We start from the raw sequence: 16,364 nt of genomic DNA, 5'->3' as shown, positions 1-16,364 counted from the left end.
GTGCTAATAACTTAGACCAGTGGTTCCCAACTTTTGGGGGGGCAACTGTAACTCTTTACCAAACTAAGACTCCAGCTGTGCTCATCGGTGACTTCCCCATCCAGCAGGCTCTGCAACCACCCTTCCTTAATGATCAGCTTGAGGCTCTTCATGCTGGCTCTTAGACCAAGGCCCCTGCCCATCTCTCACTCACTTGTGTACTTGCTAACTTGTAACAGAACTTGAGAGGTTCTAAATGCTGGAACTGGAGCAGGCTAAGCTCAGTTGTAGGTGCGAACATCCCCTGCTGAATAACAGGCAGGGCAGCAATGGCACACCAGGATTCGACACAAAAAGCTGGGCCTTGGTTTTATAATTAAGGTTGGAGAGAAGATGCAATGTTGACCTCCAGGTGAGGATGTCCAGTCAAATACCAGGGGTAAAGTCTGGAACCCTAATCTCTTCAAGAGCCAGTCCTGGATACTGGCATTTATACATACACTATAGGGAGAAAACCCACTGATTCTACTGCTGCTTCTTAAAGACATGAGAGAAAATTTCCCAGTGGTTTTCCAGGCTTGGCAAATGGTCACTTTTTCAAGTTTTGAAAAGTCTCTGCAAAAGAATGGACCAGATTCTGTGGAGTCAGTGGAGTTATTCCAGTTGCTTCAGTAAATGAGACCACTGTCTGGCCTTAGCTATGCTGAAGAGTGTAATATAGTTCATCTTGGTTAAGGAAATAAAATAAGTACTGTAACCTGTATAATTCATACGGTGAATTTCCTTTTATATTTTTTGAAAACCACAAAAGCGCATTACAGGACAAAATAATTAGTTATACATTTGATAAATCCTGAGATGGGAGATAAAAAACTCACCTCCATTTCATTTATTGTCACCCGCATGTATATTTTACCCCTGCTGATGTGTATTAGGGTCTTGCTATTTTATTTAAAAAAACAAGAGCAAGAAATCCAACAATGAAAACTAAAGATAGGCCCAAAATGTAGTGTTTCAATCTGGATACAAACTTTCCCCAAATTTCCAGGGGTCTATTTCAGGCCTAATAACATTAGGAGATGGTGACTAGGAAGAATCAGGTGGCTTCTTTATAGAAGCATAAGGTTCTATCAATCATAAAAACTCCAGTTTTTCACACCATGAAATATGCAGATAGCTTTGTATGCGGATTCTACACCCAAATGGTCTATTCATTCTAATTCTAGTCACTCTGGAGAAGTTTTGGGTTCTATGTTGCATAGGTCTGGATGATAAGGGTTGAGACTTGGTGGATTATTAGCATTCTTGAAATTGACAAGTTGTACATGCCAGGAAATGTGTTAGGAAAACTGTCCCAACACTATCTACCTACGTTCTTATACTGACACATTTTTACTCCATTGTGGCTTCCTGCTTCATCACTTTTACACCAGTCCCGTGTCTCTCTTAAATAAAGACCAGCAGTTGTTTCAGACTGTCAGCCCTGTGCAGAAGTTTTGTGGTGCAAACAAGGGAAACCAGGCTGACCAGCAAACTCTCATTTTCGATTTGAACTAACTCATATCTGAATCCTGCTCTCCAAAAGCAAAACATTCATGCAATTCACAATATACAAGAGGCACCCTAGCTGAGCTCATATCAACAAAGCAACTGAGTTTCTCTTAGCTTAGCATTCTGGATCTCCTAATGCTTGAGAATCCTTCAAGATTTCTACGTTTGATGTGGCCATGTTTCTCAGAATGCGACTTTTTAAGGATTCGTTACACTGTGCTACCTCCTCCCAAATCTAGAGGAAAAGAGACAATATAGAACCAGAAAGTTGGCAGGGACTGAAGTCAATTTTTTGTCTTGCAGAGGAGAGAATCACACTGAAGGAAGACTAGGAGCATATAGAGCCTTTCAAAGGAAGATGGCTTAGTAGCAAGGTGCTCAATGACAGTCCTGAAAGACCTGGCTTTGAGTCTTGATCAATCTCACAGCGAAAGGCCACCTCCAGTTTACTCAGCTGTAAAACAGATACCTGATCTATTGAGCTAAGGCAGTCAAAGTCAAAGTTGGACGTGATGCTGGCTACATCATTCCCTTGTGTACTATTAGCTATGACTTGCAGGTGCCTGAACTGCATCAGCCTTGGCTTGGGGAAACTTTGACAGCTAGGTCACCAGTTCAAATCTAGCTCAGGTTGATATCAGCCAAAAAACACTGTCACATGACTGCTGTTTTGCTGCCTATCTAAAATATGTTGGTGAATTAGTCCACTTCCTAGTGGATCTGATGTCTGCTGTTTCTAACAGTCTCAATAATGAGAACAAGGCTTGAATAGACCGTGATGACTGATTATATCCTTTTTCCCCCAGAGGAGGTCCCTCCAATACATCAAAGGAGTTATGAAGTTTCTCCTTGGGGGAAGAAGATGTCAAAGACTCCTGAATCATTTCCACTTGTTAGAAGCACTGGAGGGAAAGTACAACTGGGTTCAAAAAATAATTAGGTAAGTTCATGGAGGATAGGTCCCTCAATGGCTATTAACCAAGATGATTAGGCATGCAATCCCATGATCTGGTTTCCCTAAACTTCCAATTGCCAGAGGCTGGGACCAGATGACAGGGGATGGATCAGTTAATAATTGCCCTGTGCTGTTCATTCCCTCTGAAGTATCTGTACTGGCTACTGTCTGAAGACAGGATACTGAGCTAGGTGGGCCATTGGCCCAGTATGGTTGTTTTTACATTCTTATGAATAGTAACAGAATAAGAGTTTCTGAAAATGATGTGTTTAAGCAGAAACCAAATTTTTTTCTTTCAGAAAAATTTGCATTCCTCTCCTGCTCATCCATCCAAGTTACAGTAATGAGGTTACTTCAGGCTATCATTCATTAAGGCTTGCTGATCATCAGCAGATTGTGCAGAATCAATTTTATTTCCCAAAATGTAGTCTTCCTCTCAGCTGTTTAAACCAAACCAGAGATGTCTGCAGTGTATCCCAGAGGCAAGTTGGCTGAGTATTAGCATGATTTCAATTACACAGTTATTAATTCCATTAAACAATGAAAAATGTAGTAGCTATGAAACATGGACTTCTTGCTTTATACAGCATTTTTGAGCACTTCATTATTATTTTTTTAAAGTCATTATATTTTTTAAACCAGTGAAAGCAAAATGAACTTACAAACTTATAAACTGAGAAAGCAGCAGTGCCTAACCGCACATAGAAAAATCCTACATAATCCTACTGTTCAGAAATAAATATTCCACTACTGCATTATGTGGTATAGTCTTTTTGATTATCATACAAAGGGGAAAGTCACATTCCAATGCTGAGAATTTGGATCTGTCAACAATCATCCTCAATAAAAACAGGTAATTCATTAGTATATTTATTCATAGAGCCATATTTAGATGCATGTAGAGATACAGGAAGACAGAGTCACTGTCTTGAAGAGTTTATAATCTAAATCTGAATGTCTCAGGCTCCACAACTGTATTAGTTTAACGTTAGATGCTCTGTTTTCATTGTATAATGCCTGATTCATTCCCCTATACAGTCACTCCACTACCTATATTGGACTCAAATCATTGTTTTCCAAATCTCCTTGAGATACCCAGATTATAAAACCAAAATCTGTTCTCTTCCAGCCTAGATGACAGTGATAGGCCATATACATTTCTGTAGCACCTTTCATCAGCAAAACGTACTAACTTTGCTCTTGCACCAGCAAAACCTCCATGCAAGGAACTTCCTTTGGGCTGAATTGTGGCCTGGCTAGGGTGGCAGCATAGGGGCTAAAGGAGAGCCAGGCATGCAGCAGGGTAGGTGGGGAAGCAAGCCAGGAAAGTCTGTTACCTCCATTCCTCATGCAGTTGGGCGGGGCAGGGTGGGAAATAGATAAAGCCTTGGCTACATAGTTATACTGGCAAATTGGGAAGCATACACTATAGCAGGTATAGACCCAATACTCCCTCCCCAGAGCAGCAGGCTGACCAGAAGGGAGATTGTACCTCCCTGAGTAACACTGTCCCTCCCAGGCTCCTCCAGTGGCTGTGCAACAATATGCTGTCCCTTACACAGGGCAGACTGTAATGTCACAATTTACCCCTTTGACATCAATACCACAGAAATCCCATAGATTATTAGATAGAGAGATAGATGGGTATAGATAGTGTAATGACCTCATTAATGAGGCTAATGTACTACTATCCTCTATTGCATAGAATTAGGACAGCTGAACTGTGTCTCATAGACCCTATACTGCTAACACCTACAGACATTTCTCACTTAACCTTAGTAGTAGGGATCTATGCTTCTGAAACAAGAGGGTCTGAATTCTGTCCTGTCCCCACTGTCACAATGGTGATCAGCATGAAGGTCACCATGAAGTCTTAGGTGGCTATGGATTTGCTACAATATTATTATTAATGCAATAAACAATGAGTTAGCATCAGGTCTCTGTAGGGCAGAAGTAAATGTGAGTCTAAATTAAGCAAGTGTGCTTCGTAACATGTTGCAATTGACAGATGGGTCATAAGTACCCTGCATTTCACAGTCCTATCCCCTGCCTACTGGACAGCTCAAGAACCTCAGTGACAAACTCCTCAGAAAGCTGTGGTCCATCCACCTTGGCCAGAATGGCAGTCCCTGTAATATGTTTACTCACAGTATATCATTCAGCCTCTAGATGGTCTTGTGTGCTGTATAGTTCCAAACAGGGTGTAGTCCCTCGTAAACAATAGAGACAAAGGTGGATGGAAGCTTGTTTTGTCTGTAGTTGTAGCTTTTTTCGTCCTGTTGACGAAGAGCTTAAATTGATTCCATATAACAGAAAAGTCACTATAACATGGTACCTCAAGAGAACAGAGAATAAAAGAGGTATAAGAGGGGTGATGCATGGGGATCCCTAATTTTCTGCAGACAGGAGCACCAACTTTTTAAAAACTACATTCCTATATAGCAGTTTGTCATGTTGGTTGGATTACAGCACTGCACTTGTACAGAAAAACTCCCTCTCCCCCTTGCGTTACAGTCCTGCCCTACCTACCTCCTCCCCCAACCCCCAGCCACCTGCAGCTAGACAGCAGCTCCTGGAATGAACTTTAAAGAAGACCCTAAGCCTCTAGTTATGAGCAGGTGCAGATCAACCGAACTAGATGAACGAACTCAAAGCATGGATGTTTCAGTTATGAAGGAGAAAAACTTTCAAATGATTCTTGGATGCTTCTTGTTTTAGTTCAAACTGTTTTCAAGAGCTAGGGGCCTGATCCCACTGAAGTCACTGGAAGTTTCCCACTGATTTTAGTGGGAGAAGGAGCAGGCCTTTAGAAGCACATGTGTGCACCACCAATTTACTTGACTGGGATTTGCTTGTGCTTTTATAATACTTGGCCCTAAATCTCATCTTTGCAGATGCCCTGCTATCTAAGAACTTTAACTGCAAGCAACCATATTGCTCTCATTTGATTGTGGAAATATTACCTTAGTTTAGTGCCTAATTAGTTGTTGTTCATTCCAAATGGCTCTGACAGCGCTGCCTACTTAAAAGATTATTTAGGAAAAGAAAAGAATTGGACTGGCTACAAGGGTAAATTTCTTTTTCTAAAACCAGCAGCCACAATCCCATGAGGTATGACCTTTTCAGATCTCAGAGACTAAATGCTGGTGGGTTTCATCAGTTCTTGTATGGGAGGCCTCCAAAGAAACCTCATTTGCTTCAAAAGGTGATGTTGGGAATGCAGTTGGCCACTCTTTAACATTAGGTACATCTACACAGTGAGCAATGGTAGAGCAGTGAATTTAGAGCCCGGGTCAACAGACATGGGCTCATGGGGCTCACACTACAGAGCAAAAAATAGCTATGCAGACATTGTGTCTTGGCCTGGAGCTTGGCCAACCCCCCTCCCTTGGCTTCAGAACCTGAGCCCAAATGTCTACACTGCTAATTTTAGTGCTATAGCACAGCCGTCGCGAGCCCAAGTCTGTCTCTGAGACTCGCTGCTGCAGGCAGTATAGACATAACCCATGTTAGTGCTGAATGCCCAGCAGGGCTGTCCCTAGGAGGGGTGAGGGGCCTGAGGCGGAAGTGACAAATCTGTTACTTCCAGGATCGACCCATCACTTCCAGGACCGACCCTGCCCAGCGCCACTCAATCACACCAGAGGCCCGTGGGGCCCCCCAAAGGGCGGGGCCCAGAGCACTTGCCCCAATTCACCATACCCGAGGGATGGCTCTGATGCCCAGTAAGGTATAGTGTTAAAGGGAACTGTTCTGAGGTCATTAAGGACCCCATGGTACTTTTCACCAGAACCAGTGTCAGCTCTACAGCCCTCTTGCAATTGAATAAGACATCTCCATAACAAATTGCAGTGCATGGTTAGCCAACTGATGAGGTCCACCTCAGAGGCGACTGCATGTTTTCTGAAATTTGTAAAGCAATTTGGGATCATTTGGAATGAAGGATCTTGTATTAAATGTAAGAGATATATTTCAAATGAATTCCCATAGAAGAAATAAACCAATTGAAACAATATGCCCAGGACAGCAAGTGACTAGTTAAAGGCCTGCTACCTAAATTCATTTTATTAAAACATTATTTTTAAAGGAATGAGTCTGCTAAATGGATACAGTTTTTGTATAGTGCGATGCCTTTAACTGCCAAACAAATTCAGGAGGAGAATCCAACATTTTCATGTTAGGAATTTGAGTGTTCTGAGCACACATAATTGTGTACAGGATTCTTCTGATTTCCCTTGTGAACAGGTGACTCCAAAACCACCTACTGCAGGATTTCATGCCCCTTCCTTTGAAGGAGCTGATCACTGTTGGAGAAAGGTAACTGGACTAAAAAGACCATTGTTCTCATCCAGTAGGGCATTACTTGTGATTAGCATTTTGTTGCAGGCAAAGTTTAACCTCCCTTTCCTCTGAGCCAAATTAGTTATGTCAGAAAGACAAGCGTTTTCTAAGGACAAGACACACTAAGTGACACAGGGAGAGTAAAATGAAACTAAAATACAAGGTGAGGCACTAGAAAAAAATGTCAATTTTCTTTAGAAATCTGTGCAGCACTTCTGCAGTGAGACCAACTTTTCCTCTGATCATACAAACTAAAGAGAGTCAGGCTGTGTCAATACTTGGATGGGAAACTGAAAAATATCATCTAGGTGCTACTGGAAATAGAAATGAACCTGATCTGAACAGCCCCGAATTATTTGGGGAAGTTAATTCTGGATCTGAACATTGTGGTTCAAGTCCATCTTTATTAATGTGACGGTCTCCAAGTGTCAGCACTGAAGCAATGTACCAACACGGGTGTTAGAGGACATTGTGCTGCTGGAGATGCCATATTTCAGATGAGACATAAAGCCACTCTTATGTCTGCATTACACTCATTAAAGATCTCCTGGCACTTTTCACCCTGATGTCCTGGCCAAATTCCAATTCAAGCTCTTTCCATTGAGGGCTTGGCTACACTTGCAGATATAGAGAACTGTGAGTTAAACCAGCCCTCGGAGACCGCATCAGGGAAAGCGTTGCAGTGTGTTCACACTGTCAGCTGCAAGCCACTGGCGTGGCCACATTTGCAGCAATTGCAGTGGCATTGGGAGTGGTGCATTATGGGCAGCTATCCCACAGAGCACCTCCTTCCATTCTGGCGCTGTGGCTTCTGCGAAGGGGACAGGGAGGTGTGGGTCATTCTGGGTCCTGTCCCGTTGCCCCATGATGCTTCGCTTCGCATCCCAACAATCCCTGTGCTTCCGTCCACATTTGGCACCATCTTTCAACGTTTTTTGTACTGTGAGCTCTGTCTTCCCTTTCGGTCTGAGGGAATGGATCCCAAACTGCTGAGGAATATGCTAATGGGTTTCGCCAGCACGTCACAAATTGCAGTCAAGTTACAGCTTAAGCTACAAACTGACAGTGAGGACTCCAACAATGACGTCGACTTGCATAACATATACAACACGAGATTGCTTGTGGCATTCACGGACATGCTCATGACAGTGGAATACCGCTTTTGGGCTTGGGAAACAAGCACTGAGTGGTGGGATGACATCGTTATGCAAGTCTGGGATGATGAGCAGTGGCTGCAGAACTTTTGATGAGAAAAGCCACTTTTCTCACGCGACTGTGTACTGAGCTCACCCCCAGCCTACAGTGCAAGGACACAAGATTGAGAGCTGCCCTGCCAGTGGAGATGCAGGTTGCTATTGCAATCTGGAAGCTTGCCACTCCAGAGAGCTACCGATCGGTCGCTAACCAGTTTGGAGTGTGAAAATCGACCATTGGAATCATGCTGATGCAAGTTTGCAGGGCCATTATTTGCATCCTGCTCAGAAGAACCGTGACTTTGGGTAACGTGTATGACATTGTGGCTGGCTTTGCACAAATGGGTTTCCCTAACTGCTGGGAGGCGATAGATGGGACACATATTCCAATTCTGACAACAGCCCACCTAGCCTCCGAGTACATAAATCGGAAGGGGTATTTCTCTATGGTTCTCCGGACACTTGTGGATCACCGTAGGCGTTTCATTGACATTAACATAGGTTGGTCACAGAACACGGAACACAGGCCTGTTCAGGAAACTGCAAGCCGGGACATTCTTCCCAGACCAGAAGATCACCATAGGGGAAGTCGAAATGCCCATTGGGATCCTTGGAGACCCTGCTTACCCTTTAGTGTTCTGGCGCATGAAACCCTACACAGGGAGCCTTGACAGCAGCAAGGAACGGTTCAACAACAGGCTGAGTCAGTGCAGAACGACTGTGGAGTGTGCTTTTCACCATTTAAAGGGCTGCTGGTGCTGTCTGTATGGGAAGCCGGACCTGGCCGATGACAACATTCCCACGCTTATATCCATATGCTGTACCCTTCACAACATTTGTGAAGGGAAGGGTGAAAGATTCACTCAGGCATGGACCTCGAAGGTTCAATATCTGGAGGCTGAATTTGAACAGTCAGAGAGCAGGGATATTAGAGGGGCGCAGCACGGGGCTGCAAGGATTAGGGATGCGTTGAGGGAGCAATTTGAGGCTGAAAGCCACCAGTAATGTTTGGTGCCCTGCACGGGAGTGAAGTGAAGTGCATGGTTCCAAGGTTAGTAGGAATCTGTGTTTGTTACATATAATGCACAGACTTGCCTGTTGCTTTCCTGGGATATGGCTGAATTTTTTCTTAATGAAATAATAAAGAATGTTTTCAAAGCCAAAAAATTCATTTATTGAAAAGAAACACAACTACTTGAGAAACAGAAAGGACATGACACAACTGTGCTGTCTGGGAAGAGGGAAGGGGGTGGGGTGGGGAACGGGACAATCACAGATTTGCGTATGTCCTGTTATCATGCTCAGCCTTACTGTCTGGAGTGCCTTGCAATGAGTGCTGCACTTCAAGATGGCTAAATTACATGGTGATGGGGTTTGAGTGCAGTGGGTAAGGGTTGTAGTTTGCAGAGATGGGTGGTGAAGCTACAGGTGTTGGAAGCAGCTAGTGGTGATAAGAACCTGGATATTGTGGAAAGTGGGTTGGCGGTGACACGGGGCAGAAGGGAAAGAGTTTTGGGACAAGGGCTTCGGGGAGGGAGGGGCACAGAAGTGTTCCACCTGCATTGCTACGAGCACCTGTATCAAGTCCACTTGATGCTCCATGATGCTTAGCAGCTGCTCTGTGCTTTAGTGCTGGCGATCTGCATTCTGCTGGCGTACCCTCCTTTCACTCCTGTACTTTTTGATTTTCATTAAGAGATTGCTGCATTACTTCATGTAGCATGTCCTCTTTTATAAAATCATAGATTATTAGGGTTGGAAGGGACCTCAGGAGATCATCTAGTCTAATCCCCTGCTCAAAGCAGGACCAATCCCCAAATCACCCCCTCAAGGATTGAACTCATAACCCTGGGTTTAGCAGCCCAATGCTCAAATCACCAAGCTATCCCTTCCTGCCTTCTATGTGTCCACTTCCTAATTCTTTGGAGTCTTTCGGCCGTTGATAACAAGGACAACTAGGATCTCAAGGTTGCATCTGTAAAGCCAAAATGCAACACTTAACGGAGGCAGCATCGTTCACATTAGTCAGAGCAATGATTCAGCCATTGTACACAATAGTAGAAATTGCCCTTCCCAAAGTGAGTGCACATAACCCACAGGAGCCCCAAAATGGTGAGTAAGCACAGGGGCAAGGGGGACTGATTGTTTCACGGCTGTACTGTCCTCTTGGGTGCTGTGCCTTGGGGAAAGCCAACATCTGCAGGGGCCCCATACTGAACACTGTCCCCACATTTTCCACAGGATTAGTTCGTCCTGGAAGATATCTCGCTGCTGAAGGTGACCTGGGAAGCAAGGGTGGGTGTTCTATTACAATGCGGCTTCTACCCTGGCCCATATGCAGCTTGCCTGTGTGCAGCAATTGTCCCCCCACTCCTCACAGCACAGTGGCGCAGATATGTTAGCCTTGCTGGGACAAGTAGCACTGTAGCTCTGCCAAGGAACCTGCACAAGCGGATTGCCCAGCTTTTGCATGAGACCTTTGAAGAGATCACTGAAGCTGGTTTCCATGATGTGAGAGAGCACACCAACGCTCTATTCTGCATCTAGGCATGCATGCAGCCCTAATCCTCCTCGCCCCAAGAGCCCGCACTGAACAACTTCCTTCCGAAAATAAAAGCCACTTACCAGGTACCTCCTCTGGTGTTGGTTCTTCCCCAAGCACCATCCGCTGCAACTGACTACCATGCTCCTGGCTTGAAAACAGCTCCTGGCTGCATGCATCTAGGGATGCTGGGCTGTCTCCCTCCTCCTCAGCACCCTCACTCCTGCTTTCTTCCTCCTCCTGCCTTGTTGAACTGGGCTCTGAAGCGTCCATGGTGGTCTTCAGAGTGGAAGTGGGGTCGCCCCCAAGTATTGCGTCCAGCTCTTTGTAGAAACGGCAGGTCGCGGGTGCAGCACCGGAGCGGCAGTTTGCCTCGCACACTTTGCAGTACGCATTCCACAGCTCCTTCACTTTAACGCTGCACTGCCGTTCATCCCGGTCATAGCCCCTTTCCATCATGTCACTTGATATCTGCCCAAAGGTATCGTAATTCCTACAGCTGGAGCGCAGCTGGGACTGGACAGCTTCCTCTCTCTAAAGACTGATGAGGTCCAGCACCTCGCCATTGCTCCATACTGGGGATCGCCTGGCACGTGTAGGCATGGTCACCTGGAAAGATTCGCTGATAGCACTTCATGCCTGGCTGAGCAAGCGTTATGCTTCTCGTGGAGGTGGATTACCAGGAGGGCTCCAGCCGTGGAGTCTGGGCACTCAACGTGATTTGCCAGTGTGGAGGCGTAATGAATTAGGGTGCCTGGGGCTGCTTTAATGCGCTCTAACTTGCAAGTGTAGCCAAGCCCTTAAATTCCCATTGCACTTTCAATTGGCTATAGGGTAACCAGCCAGCAAATGTGAAAAATTGGGACAGTGGGTAGGGAGTAATAGGCACCTAGATAAGACAAAGCCCTGAATATCGGGACTTCCCTATAAAATCTGGACATCTGGTCACCCTAATTGGATACCAGACTGTTCTTAACTGTTGTGCAGAGTTGCTCTGTGATGTAAAACAGCTGCTGTGTCCCACCTTCAGAGGCTGCTGTATTTCAGTGGTAGCTGAAATGACCCCTTGCCAACCACAGAAGGGAGCTGGTGAGGCAGCTGTGAACTCTGTTCCTGCTTCTTCCACTGAGTTGCTGAGTGATCATTTAGGCAAGTCACTTACCCTTTCTGAGCCCCAGTTGCTCCATCTGTAAAAGGGATCTATTATCAAGGGAATTAGTAGGCTCAGTTACGGTTTGTGTGAAAAGGGTTCTGAGGAACTCTGATGAAAAGTGCCACAGAAGTGTGCAGTGTACTAATATTCTTTTAGAGCCTGATCCAAAGCCCTTTGAAGTCAATGGAAAAGTTTCTATTCACTTCAATGGGCTTTGAATCAGAGCTCAAGCTTTCATTTATTGGGCTGCACACACTTACTACTTCTTTTACTCAGTTTCAATGTCATAATCTAGTTATAGCCTAAGAATTCCAAGGGGAAAAAACTATTCCAATCAAAGTGTTGGGGTTGTTTAAGTTTGTAGAAATTAGAATTCCAAACGTTGTCTTTGAATTTAGCAGTGACTTTACAACACAGTAGTATCCAAAAGCCACAGCAAAAATCGGATCCCACTGGGTCGGTCACTGTACAAATATCAAATAAAAAATAGCATCTACCCCCAATGAATTTGCAATCTAAATGACAGATGTCTACTGTCACTCTGAGCTGGCTAGGCATGAACAGGTTAAACTTTTAAAGGTGCAAGATGGATTTCTTTTTGCACCATCTGAAGAAAAAAAAACGGTCACAGACAGTTAGCCACATTAGAGGAGTACTAAGGAGCACATCTGCAAGCTAAGCATACATATCTTCTGCCTGCCTGCTTGTCCATGCCACAGGCCCTCTTTGTGCAGTCACAGAAGATTCCACAAGTGCTGACTTTGGAATCCCTGTTACAAACAAAGGTTTCAGGAGGAAGCAAAAACCCTCCATCAGCCAGGTAGGTCTAATATGTTTATTGTTTTACCCAAACAAACCCTGGATGCCAAAGTTAGAGAAAGCTTTGAGAAATGTTATCTACATGTTTCAGTAGTTGGTTGGTTTAGACTGAGCTGTCTTGGAGGGGTCCAGATGGGAATCTGATCCTAAAGAATTTAGAAGCCACATTTGCTTCTCAGTTTACAAGTCTTGCGTATGTGCTGTGGGGAGTTAGCTCCAGCTCCTTCAGAAGGCCCTGGGTTAATCTTTTTGAAGAAAATGCTGCAATGGCAGAATCATCCGAGAGGAAAATAAATGTAATCTTGCAAAGTAGCTTTTAATCCCTGCACTAAGCACCTGTGTTCCTGCCAAGATACCAGTGATTGCAGACTGATGGGAGAATTCGAGAAACAGCAGAGGGAGCATTTACCAATTAAGACTCAATGTTACCCTGGGATCTGATCTCTTAGAGTGTCAGCAGTCTAACATTCTAATAAAAGCTATTCAAATAGCAAATAAAGTGCTTTGTGAATCTGTTTGTGACCAGAAGCTTAGTTGGTTCACTAGATTCATGGGGTCATATCATTCATTACTTGCAATTTACTATCCAGACATCTACCAGGTATTTGTGAAAACAGCTGAGGGTACTAAACATATTATGAATTTTAGCCAAATGATATCTGAACATTCACATTAAATAGCAATGTTTGTTATTCATTATCCTCCTATTTAAATTGCTTCAGTCATCCAATTGGAGAGCAGAAACATTATCATGTGACTTAGATGACCAATCAAACAGCATATAGTCAAAGAGGACACAGTTAAGGGAAAAAAACAGTTATCTGAAAACTATATATCCCAAGCTTTTCAATGGCTATTTCTGAAAAAACAAAGACATTTTTGCTGGACATCTTGGTAACACAGGCTCTCCCCTAGGTTCTAGCACAATCCCCACAATACAATTTTAAAGGTGCAGATCTGTATCCAGTAGGCACGACAGGATATAGATCCTCTAGGACTTCATAACACCCACATGGTGACATTAAATCTGACATGAATTTGGCCGATACATTTAAATAATTTCTACAGTATTTTTATAGTGAATTCTCAAATTTCTCAATGTTCAACTGGATTTTCACTGAGAAATATTACAGTACATCAGGTCTTGTGTGTGTATGGAGAAGAGAGTAATTTTTGGACTGCCTGGTCTTAAATGTTTCCTCACTCGCAGACTCCATATTATTGAACAGGGTGTGTGGATTACAATTCACTGCCCAACCATTGTATTTATTCTGCCACAAGTATCTTTCTGATGCCTGGATGGGTCAGTATCATGTTTATGCCAAGCTCAGTCCATATTCTAAACAATATGACTAGGGGGAAGAAGGAAAAACATATAAAACTGGATTTTCCTACCAGCATATTGGTCTTTAAATGTTTGTAACCCAGACCAGGCGTTCTCAACCTTTTCCTTTCTGAGCCCCCCCTCTGAGCCCCCTCCCTCAACATGCTATAAGAACTCCATGGCCACAACAACTATTTTTCTGCATATAAAAACCAGTACAAGCATTAGGGGGTAGCAAGCAGGGCAGTTGCCCGGGACCCTGCAAAGCTAAGCTGCTCAGGCTTTGTCTTAAGCCCCAGGTGGCAGGGCTGAGGGTTAAGGGCTTCAGCCCCACGTGGCTGGACATTGGCTTTCTGCCCTGGGCCCTAGTAAGTCTAACACTGGCTCTGGTTGGCAGACCTCCTGAAACCTGCCTGTGCCCCCCTCCCCGGGGTGCCCCAGACGCTGGTTGAGAACTGCTGACCCAGACTACATGGAGGTTCCTTGTTCTCTGCCCCCTTCCCTCACAGCCTGTGCACTGGGCAAAATAGGGCAAGGAAAATAAACCAGTCTCTGTGGCATCCAGAGTATACTAGGAGCTTCAAGGAGAGAAATGGAGGGGAGATACCCGCTCCCTCTGGCCAGGAGTGCAGCCTGCAGTGCGATATCTTCACGTACGCTACCCTGGGGAAACTAAGGCAGCAAAGTGACTTGCCTCCAGTCACAGAATAGGTCAGTGTCAGAGCCAGACGCAGAGCCCAGGGCAGACAGAACCTCCCTGCCTCCGGGACGCTGCGATCTGGCGGCCCAGCGGCCACCCCTGCCCCTGACATGATGTTGACAAACACATGGAGGGATCCTCCCCCATTTACCCACCCCCAGGCCCTGGCGCGTCTCCCGCGCCCAGATCGGTCTGCAGCCTCCCCCGTCTCCCATCTCACGGCTTTCACCAGACCTGTGCTCGCACCTAACGAGCCTGCAGCTTAACCCCTCATCCCAGCGCAGACAATTCCCCCTACCTGAAACCCCCTCTGCGGAGGTCACGGCAAATCGGCAACGTACTCTGAGTCAGGCAGCTGCTGGGAAATGTAGTTCCCTCCGCTGGGCAGTTCCCTATTGGGAGATTTACGCTAACGAGAGAAAAAACTCCAGTTCCCAGAAGGGGAGTGATACCTAGTGTCTCTTTAAAAGCAATCCCGGGTGGCAGGCAGTGTAGGTGCAGAATGGTTCTGATATGGGTGTATAGGGTTTGGGGATGTGAACAGGTAGGGGAAAGCGTCCCTCTTTATTAACATTTAAAATACCAGCAATAATTAAATACAACAAAACCTGACCTCAGCAACCAACCAAGCAACAGGCTGAGATTAGTTACTTAGTGTAGATGGTGTCCATTTAAAGTTCAAACTAAACTCAGAGAAGGCCTGGTTCTCCCACCTTTACCTACAAAAGTCATATTTGCTCAACTGAGTAGTGCCAAGCAATGGAGTATATGTTACTGAACATATGCAAAAGTTATGGAGTCCAATCCAGAGTTACTATCCAAACACCAAATTCAATCTATGAATACATTTTAAGGAAATATTTTATTTATGCTCAGCCTTGTCAAATTATAGAATAACTTGAACCTACATCTCGAAGAAGCTGATGTAGTGAACAATAATACGGTAGTTAGCACTAGGTACAAAAAAAACAGGACACCTGGGATGATCCTGAGCCCATAAAACTGGACAGTTGGCAGTGTGTACTGAGCACCCTTTCAGATTTCCCAGGGCTGCTATGTTAAAGAAAGGGTGATCCTGGGAAAACCTGGACAGGTGGCAACCCTTGATAGAGTCCAGCAAATAAATTCATAACAAATGTATTTTGCAGGAGATTCAGGTGGAGAGGGGAGATTTCTGTAGATTGTGATTTACTCAGCTAATTTGTTTTTTAAAATGCACCAAATAATTTCTGTGACTAATTCTTGGTCTATAGCTCACCTATAAGTAGTGTTGATATTCAAAATGCAAACTTTTAATTGAACACATAGGTCACATGGTATGTTTCTGTTCTCTGACTGGGCACAACTCTTTGAATCAGATTTCTGGTTCAGATCGTCATGATTAGTAATTCAGATTTTGCCTTTCTTGAACATTCGGCATTATTCACCCTTTCAGTGAACATTCTCCCCCCATTCCCTCCGTTACACTTTTTACCTAGTAAGTTCACAGAAAAAGGGTCACAAATGCAGTCAAATATTCAAAGGGGTATTTTTTTTTACAATATTCACCCAGTTCTGGCATAATTCCTTATTTAGACCTTAATAGCTCTTATATTGTGCTTTTCATTTGTAGATCTCAAAGCATTTTACAAGGCTGAATAAATATCATTATTCCATTTTATAGGTGAGGAAACTGAGGTACAGAATTGATATGGCTTGTCCAAGGTCACACAGTCAGTCAGTTGCCTAGCTGATCACCTTGACATTGTTTAAAGCGTGCCTGATATGGTTTTCTGTATCTTTTTTTTTTTCAGATACTGACAGTACC

General features: G+C 44.4%; 1 protein-coding gene across 8 annotated transcripts in view; it reads right to left on the bottom strand.

The window, feature by feature from the left end:
• IFTAP (intraflagellar transport associated protein) overlaps nucleotides 1–14,910 on the bottom strand; it is a 59,324-nt gene extending 44,414 nt beyond the window's left edge. For 3 of the 8 annotated variants that reach the window (XM_050955522.1, XM_050955528.1, XM_050955529.1), the window contains exons 1-2: nucleotides 14,856–14,908; nucleotides 4,634–4,820 (exon numbers count right to left, since the gene is read on the bottom strand). The gene's annotated coding sequence lies outside the window, so the exon portion shown is untranslated. Of the gene's footprint in view, nucleotides 1–4,633; nucleotides 4,821–14,791; nucleotides 14,831–14,855 lie in introns of those variants that run through there. The other 5 variants (XM_050955525.1, XM_050955523.1, XM_050955526.1 and 2 more) reach the window with 5 other exon arrangements.
• Between the last annotated feature and the right edge of the window lie 1,454 nt (nucleotides 14,911–16,364).

This window comes from Gopherus flavomarginatus, chromosome 5 (genome assembly GCF_025201925.1).
Source record: "Gopherus flavomarginatus isolate rGopFla2 chromosome 5, rGopFla2.mat.asm, whole genome shotgun sequence".
In the NCBI taxonomy this organism is placed as follows: Eukaryota; Metazoa; Chordata; order Testudines; family Testudinidae; genus Gopherus; species Gopherus flavomarginatus.
This window is presented reverse-complemented; position numbering and strand designations above follow the sequence as displayed.